This window comes from Neopsephotus bourkii, unplaced genomic scaffold (genome assembly GCF_033783945.1).
Source record: "Neopsephotus bourkii isolate Nb327-2 ecotype Australia unplaced genomic scaffold, CSIRO-AGI_Nbou_v1 NB_1624, whole genome shotgun sequence".
NCBI classification, from domain to species: Eukaryota; Metazoa; Chordata; class Aves; order Psittaciformes; family Psittacidae; genus Neopsephotus; species Neopsephotus bourkii.
This window is the reverse complement of record NW_026902099.1, coordinates 10,057,006-10,066,085: the sequence shown is the minus strand read 5'-3', so window position 1 is coordinate 10,066,085 and position 9,080 is coordinate 10,057,006.

The following is a 9,080-nucleotide window of genomic DNA, read 5'->3' as shown; positions in this document are numbered from 1 at the left end:
AAACTGGAAGTTTATGACTTCCGACACCAACAGAATGGGTCTTCCTCTGCCTTCAGATCTTAGGTTAGCATCCTGAGAGCCAACAAAGGGACACAAGCTCCACTGGGGAGACTCTGGAGCCTGAAATGTGTGTTAGTACTAAGATGATGTGGTGACTGATAATGGTTGGAGATCCTCTTATGTAGGGGATGGAGCTGCTGTCACAGGAAAGTTGCTTTTTGCTGTGAACCTGATCAAAGACATTATGGAAAAACTGCTGAGGGTCATGATGCCCTCGCTGCTCATCCGCACAGGCACCAAAACATACCTGGATATAGTCTAGGTGATCTACAGAGCTCAAGAGGCAAAGGTGAAAAACATAGGAATCCCAGGAGAATCTTCTTCAATCCCTCACGAATGGGAAGGGACTGGCAGGAATGAGCATCATTTGAGTTACCAACTAGCAACCAGTTGCATGGCTCGTATCACAAGCAGTACTTTGGCTTTTATGACTGTTTTGTAAATTCCTTTTTCCTTGATTAAGACTAAGGGAGATGTAAGTCAGCCAACATTTATTAGAGCATTTATTAATTAAGCTGTTGTTATTAATAGAAGGTAACTATTTGCACAGTATGCTTCCCTCACCCACTTGACTTGAACACATGTATATACTTGGAATAACAGTTAAAAGGCCAACCTCAGCTGCTTACTTAGAAGCAAAGTCATATTGATGAACCAGTGGCTTGTACATATTTGATGAGTATAGTCCCTCCAATGGTCCTTTGTTTCACCAGCTGTATACGCAATCCTGTAGTATTCATCTGCACACAGCAGCCACCACTGCTTCTTGTGGTCTGGGTGAGCTACACAACCCACTGCTGATGTTAGTGTAAACTAGTGATCGAGTACAAATTCAGCAAACTCTTCATGTCCTGATTTCATCAGTTCTTGTGGATTCAAAAAGGCAACTAGTCTGTGGGGATCCTGGAAGCTGGGATGACCTGACCTCATACAAGGAAAACATTTTCCACTGTTAGTATAATTAAGCACTGGAGCAGGTTGCCCAGAAAGGCTGCATAAACTCTATCCTTGGAGGTTTTGATGACCCAAGAGGACAAAGCCTGGAGCAATGCAGTCTCAGTGTTGATCCTGCTCTGATCAGGAGGCGGGAATAGATGAGCACTCTTACAACTTGAATGATGCTGTGAAATTCAGTTCTTACTTTTTCTTTATAAGTGGTAACCCTAAAAATGCTTACAAAAATTAGTACTTTGAGAAGAGTATCACTCTCCCTTCACTGATCCGTGAAGTACAGCAAGGTTGCAGTCCGTGGTATACTAAAATCTCACTATAGTTTGGTCATCTACTGCCCACTGGACTCAACTTTCCTTCAAAAAAGAAAATAAAATAATGAATTATAAAAAAAAAAAAAAGAAATAATTGCTTGCAGCCATGGCAGAATTTCTCCCTTAGTTGTATTAGAATTTTAAAGCACAAGGTATATTCATGCTCTACTATACTAAAATGGGGTTAACAATTCAAATCACAATTACATCTGAAAGCTAATTCAAAATCACTGGCATTTTATAATGATCATCCAGAGATGTGAAAGTCTGTAAAGCAAATAGAGTATCCTCAGACTTCACAACAAGATTTTTTATGTAATTACAGCAATTAATATCCCTCTGTTAATGACTTTTCAGATTAACAAATCACGTAGTACAATATAAAGAGGCTTCTAATTACAGAGACAACATTGTGATTTTTGAAAACTGTTTAATACTGCACAATAACTGACTGCCAACTTGCATCAAGATGTTTTAGGAATCCCTCATAGACCTGATGTTTGATAATCCTGTTTTGAAGACATGATTTAAATTGCAAATTTAATTAAAAGGAAAATGCAGCATTCTTCTGACAGAAGGAGTAGAATCTTTACTTGCAGCGCTAAGCAAATCCTTAAAAGTGTAGCAGCACTTGACAAGTCTGTAATTTGTTGTTACTTGATGTAGCTGACCATCTGATGCAAAGCACACTGGTGACAGAATAACTTCTTTTAATAATCTGACTGGATCAAAACCTTAAATGAATTATCCGATTTAAACAAGGCACCCCCCCCTGCAGGAAAGAAAAGCTGGTCTGAAAGAAATAAATAGATATATGTTGTTTGACTTAACTGACATCAGAAAATTGTAAAGTGTTGGAACTGAGTCTTCATTTGATTGGTCCAGAGCAATGTATCTATTTTAAGTATTTATGAAGATGCTTACTCCCTTGCTGCATATGAAGCTCTTGGATTCTTGACTAATTTTTTATTTTGTTTCTCAAATGTCATATGGGTTTACAGAAGAATTATTGTTTATATTTTATACATGAATACTGGGATACAGAATCATCAGGTTCTTCAAAAAAACAAACCAGTAAGATTTAAAGAATGTTAGCTGACTTTCTTTGTGAAGATTTTTCTCCAGCACAATATTCAAAGCCACGTAACCTTTTCAAGTTGCTGATCCCAGGATGAATAATTGCTAAGCTACCTGGTAATGACAGGTTCCAAACTGAGCTACCAAAACGTGGCAAGTTTTTGTGAATACAATCTGTCAGAGGTTTATAAGATGGCAAGGTTAGGATCAAATTCACCTCTTCTTTACAAGCCCTGAAAAGAAAAAACACAGGCTTACTTTATGCAAAAAAAAATTGAGCATTCAGTGCACAACTTAGAAATATTAGACTTACAGTTTTAGAGGCACTTTTAGAGGGAATAACTGACTTAACAAAAAAAAAAAACTGGCAATTTACAAAACCAGGAAGAAGCGGTATATTTTTTTCCCAAACCGTATCTCCTAGTGCATAATAAAGTTGCCAGGGTTTGTAGAAATTGGCCAGTTTATGGATTCTAAGTAACACTACACTCTCAACTATCCCACATTAAATGGAATGGATAATTATCCAGAAACAGGGACTTCTTCTTCACAGCAGCGATACTGAAAAAAAACCAACGAAATGCTTCTTGTCAAAGCTGTTCTGCTCAGTACAAAATATTTTATGTACGTACTTGGTAAGACAGAATGTTTCCTTACCTTAGAGATTACAGGATTTGTCAGGGAGATTCAGTATAAAAGGGCAAAATATCAGATGAGGAGCCTCCATACTTCTGTAGCTGAGGACCTTAATCGCAAGATGGTCCAAGTGGCGATTGCTACATCCACCGAACATCTTTGCTGAATGTAGCCATTAACTTCTATTCAAAATGTCTGCAAAATGACCCTCTGGCTGTCAGTAAAATTTTCACTGAGACGGGCATAAAAGTTATTAACTCTGACAAAAGAAGGCAGAATTTTCTCCACAATTCATGTTCTAGGAAACACCTTAATTATCTGGCTTTAACAACAAATCAACTTCTTTTTCTCCTCTATTTTTCACCTCTACAAAGAAATAACACAAAAAAGAGACAACAAAAAAACAAATTTTTAAAACAGAATTATGCACGGTAGGGTGTGAACAGCGAAGTTTTCATCTCAAATGTTTGATGTTTGACAAAGTTATAACAAACTGAAAATAGACCCTGTACTGGGAAGTGGTGGATGGCCTTGGTTATTGGTACTACAGTTTGTCATTAATGGAAAATAAGCACAGAAAGAAATGAAAGAAAAAGGAGAGGTAGACATGTACGTGGGCACACTGCCTGCTGACTTTCTTTTCTTGTGTACCTTACTGTGTATATTCACTTAGTAACAGATAAATACAAGATGTTATCAGGCTATATTAAATACCTTTTTTGAGAAAGGAAGGCAAAACATGGATGAGAAAAGTAAACTAAGACTTCAGTCATTCCATATAAGGTAAGGGGAAGAAGATGGAAACCAACTAACAGAACAGCAAAGGGTAAGAAAAAGCGTATGTAGAAAAGAAAAAAGGAAAATACATTAAAAGCTCTTATCTGATGAACCAAGTTTCCTTTTATTAATGTCTTGTGAATCCTTTAGTCTTTACCAGTAAAGGAGTTACAGCTGTTGCATTTATCAAAAAACTGTCAGAAATTCTGCTCTAATTTTTCATGCCAAATACATAGAGAAAAGAAAAAATACATTATATGGGTAATGAAGACATGAGAACACAAAATATGATTTCAACAGCTTCTATTTTCTTCTCATTCATGCATCGTATGTCATCCAACAGCTTTGAGACAGCAATATATCCACTGTTGATTAGAACTAGACACTTGACCACTTCACAATTTGAGTTTCAGCCCTTAGCTTAAATACTGTAACTGTTTTACAGCAGCCCATTGAACAAGCCAGAATCTCAACAGTACTGTACTTCAAGGTGTGCAAACACACTGATAATCTTTGGGATTCACAGATTTGTTTCTTCCTTTGTGATATGTACAACAGTCAGTTTCCAGTGATACACTATAGAAGACATGAAATCTGGAATGCCTCCTGAACAACCAGCCACCCATGCTTGCCTCTGACAGTGCCATCTTCAAGGCCCAACCCCTAATCCTCTCTGGACATTATTTCGTAGTAACGTGAATTGCATGCCTCAGGTATAAATAACACCTTTTCCATTAAATGAAGGTACAAATATAAGGAAATTCTCTCCATGGATCACTTGCAAATCTCAGCTGGCATTCCCATCTGCTGGATTAGGGTCTAAACTTTAAAAGAGGCACCAAGTGCTAGACTTGTAGCAAAGTTGTATCATGACATATGACCACTTAAGTCTGAAGAAGGATTAGAGTGCAGTAGAAAATCTTCCAGGACTGAAAAAAAGAGAAGTGACAAGCCCAACCAGGGAGTTTGCTTACTGTAATTTAGGTATTTGGACTAATTTTAATTTTTCTTACTGTACACCATACATAACACCAGAAACTATAAATCATTCCCACTGAGACTAGTCCTTTGACAAGCTGTAAGCTACTGGGGAGGATTTCAAATGGGCACCTTTCTGGTTGGGCTAAGAGTGGATTTGATCAGTGAGAGAAAAAGCAAGAACATCTGACCTATCAAAGCAGCAGCTTGGAGATGTATGACCCTAACATACAATCAATCCACTTGAGAAAAAAATTCTGCTGGCAGAGCCAAGCCAGAAGATTTTTCAACGTCTATAAAAGAAGTCTGGTATACAGGAAAGCTGATGATCACTTCCTGTTTCCTAAGACTTAACAGGCTTTCTTTTCTCAGATGTGGGTGGCAAATACCATAAAAGTCTGTAATTACGAACGGACACATAAAGAATTCAATTACCTATTAATGTTCTTTGGCATTTGCTGTCATAAAAGCATGATCTCATATACTGTAACTACTTTCAATAGTGTAGACATCATCTCTGCAAGCCTTTGCTGAAGTTATTAAATATACATTATAGCAAAAGAATCACTATGATTCTATCCATCTGGTACTTACGTTATGCCTTTTTAGACATTATATACAATCTTTATCTAAATTATTGCTAATGGAAAATCTGAGAGCCGCAGAACATTTGCTAGAGCTCTCCTGCATGGGAAAGAAGCCAAACAAGTGCTCATAACATTATATTGTTAACAGAGCTGTACAGGAAATTATTTCCCATCCCATAGTTTTTTTGAGAGATCAAAATTGTCTTGCATTGTGTTGAAATGAAACCAAGAATGCTCAAAGTAAGAAACCTGACAGAAACACCCTTTGCCCTTTACTGAACAGCATACTCCCATAGTGAAAGCATTCACCATAGTTACATTTTTCTGGTCTGATCCAGGCAAAGCAGGATTGGATATTAGTCTTCTGCAACTCATGTTAGTGCTTTAATCTTAGGTGAGATAGAAACATTTTCTTGTTTTCTCTCACTGTGATCAGAAATTCCACTTCTGATTTATGCACCCAAGTTCCCCTCTGCATTTTTTATTTCACCCACCCCAAAACATTCCATGTAACATTCCCTTGTTTTATCCAAATGGATACAAAAAGGCCAATATTATTTTTTTCTGAAACTGAAATGTTTTTTGATAACCAGATTAGTGTATTAAGCCACTTTCAGGCAAGACAGACTCCTACATTTATATTACACTTAGGATTCTACTTACAAAAAAACTTAAAAGCAGACAGTGTCATCCATTATAACGTATGAAGCACTGAGCAAACAGCACAACTGTAATAATTTATCTGGAAGCTAGTCTGAAGTATTTGCTTCAAAGTTTAAACAAAAGAGCTGTATATCAAATAACAGCTTTACTAGAAATACATTTCAGCATTGCTAAGTCGTTATGACACTATTCTTTCTCTCATTCAAGTATGGACATATAAACCATGTATATAATCTTGCATCTAATGTTTGGATAGTTACTCCAGATGCATTCATCGTTGTGGTATCCGAGTGCAAAGAAAATCATAAAACCAGGAAGACAAACTGACAGATCATGTATTTCCTGTGGGCTGTGGTCTCAGAAGTGAGTAAGGGAGAAGTATTAGGTTTTTCCCATCTTCTGTCTGTTGTCTCCATGAACATTGTTGTGAGAAAGTTAATGCCAGGGTGCATCTTGCCCCTTGTTCAAAAACTACTAAGATTTAAAACAGTTATTCAATATTTCCTAGACAACTATGAGAAGGACCAGCTGTATACCCCAGAACATTTCAATTCTGTGAGCCTGGCAACTTCAGAATCCATAAGTGAAAGAGCCATACAGGATCACATTCACAGAATAGAAAGTTATTTCTGCCAGACTAATTAAAGTTGTAGAAAACACAAAACCCAGAATCTTAAAATGCATTCTTTATTGATGTAGATCTCAGAGGAAGTGTGTTCCAACAGCAATCTGCTGGTTTGCAAAACAGAAGTCTTATGTTACTGTCTGCATTTTCCATTACATACATGAATTTGTAGGCTCCATATACAAATTCATAGATAGCAACACTGTTAAAGTTTACTATATTTTAGCACTAAATTACACAATTGCAAGATGCATAAATCACAACCAGAGCATCTCCAACTTAAGAGATTCAAGAAAAACATACGCAAACCAAATCATCGGTAACCTAGCAGTGTCATAGCTTAGTAGGAAAACAAAACAAAGCCAGAGCAATGTCTTGATCAAAACTATTATTATGCTATTATTTTCAAGGAGATAAAAATAAACAAAATACAGTTAAATCATACAAGATTTTGTTTCACATTTTTTAGCTTCCTAAAATGAAAGTATGCTACTATATCCACTCCCACATGAAAAGCGTGTAATGAGAACTATGATACTTTAATCTCTCTGCTTAGCACAGCCAAAGGTACCTAACAAGTCTTTGTAGTTGCTGGCATTTTTCATTATTACATTGTACCATTTGACAGCACATTCACTGAACAGGAATAATGTACCGCTTAGTCCTTTGATCTTAGTCAGAGACAGTTGTGAGCATGGAAGGAATTCTAACTGCATGGTCCCAGACATGCTAACATTTCAGACACTCTGACTTCCCCTTGTCTTTCACCCCCAAAAGCAGCAGGAAGGAACCACTAAACCAAACAAAACAATGAGAAGAAGAAACAAAAAACAAAACTTCAAATTGAAACAAACAAAATTCATGCAACAACCTTTATTATTCACCTCTCTTGGAAACAGACATTGAGCACAGCAGCATTACCTGATGGCCTATGTTCTCGCATTTTTTTCTAATGTTACATCCTGAAAACATCACTCTTAGCTTTGTAATTTACTCTTTGGCAAAGGCCTGCTGCTCAGATCCATTCGTAGGAGTGGCTGGCCCATGCCATATACCATGATGCCTGCCCCAGCAGAAAACTCAAACAGGAGTTTTGCTTCTACCTGTTAAAGACAACAAACAGAACTAGTCTCATTTTTGCTTTGTTGCAAAGAGCTTTCAACAAGTGATGGCAGACAAAAAAAATTGAACACTAAAAGAAAAGTGCATTTGGCCTCTGGGGAAGAAACAAAATGACCTAACAGTTACTTGAGAAAAGTTGGTATGTATGGAGAGAAAAGATAAGATCCTACAGATGAATGACAAAATAATCTACCAAATTATACACCACAACTGCATAGGGTAGCTGCAAAGTCTGTATGAATGATTGTTACTTTTTCCAAAGAAGAAAAGAAATATGAAAGAAGAAAATATTTATGGAAGTATTCCATCTTGTACATTCTTAATTATTTTCTCATTTTATACCACATATACCTTATATATAAAATATATTTTATATTATCAGTGACACCCCAGGACTGATAACGTGCATCTGAGTTCAAAGACTGGGACCAAAGTCTAAATTTTTTTTCCACAGTATTCATCCAGTGCCAACAGGAGAAAAATTTTTGTTCGGTTCAGTAAATAGCAAAAAAAACCAAACACTACTGTAAAATGTGTGGTAACACATGATGAGATCAGGTTCTGGAGTGTCAAAACTTCTTGAGTGGATTCAGGTGAAAGTAAATCCACTTGAACAAACCCAGTAATTTCCTCCAGATGTTATGGGGGTGAAAGGGAGAAGAATTAGGCCACAAAACTGGCTTCAAAGAGCAGTTTTACTCAGTCTCAGGGTTTGGGCTGGGCAGCACGGTCCTGCCTCAACCACCACAATGCCTGCCCCAGCTGTCATACCGCTGCCTGGGCCACCTTGCACAGCAGTCCCAGTCCCCAGCAGCCCCATTGCAAATGGGCAAAACCAGTGCTCCTCCACTGGCTCAATCAGAGCCCAGCCCTATAACGGTGACTTTGTAACTGGTTTTACTAGGATGCGCCCATCCAACGCCTAGCACAGCTCAAGCGCCAGGCAGCCTTCGGGGCTGCCAAAGGAAGCTGGAGGCTGGGACCCAGCCCTTGTAGACATGGCACTTCCTAGGGAGTCGCTGGGGGTGTGGGCACAATCTCGGCAAGACAAGGGCTCAGCCGCTCTCTTCCCTATAAACCATTAGAGTCTGACACGATCTACTCTGTTTTCCGCCCGAGGGAGGCACTCCGCCTCCAGGCGCCTGCACTCGGAGGTGAGCCGCTGCTCAGCAAACGCCTTCCCCATGACCCTATCACCCGGCGAAGATGACTCAAACCCCAGTCCGGCCCGCGCCCCACGGCCGGCACCGGGACGGGACGGGCAGGGCAGGGCGCGGCCGCTGATTGGCT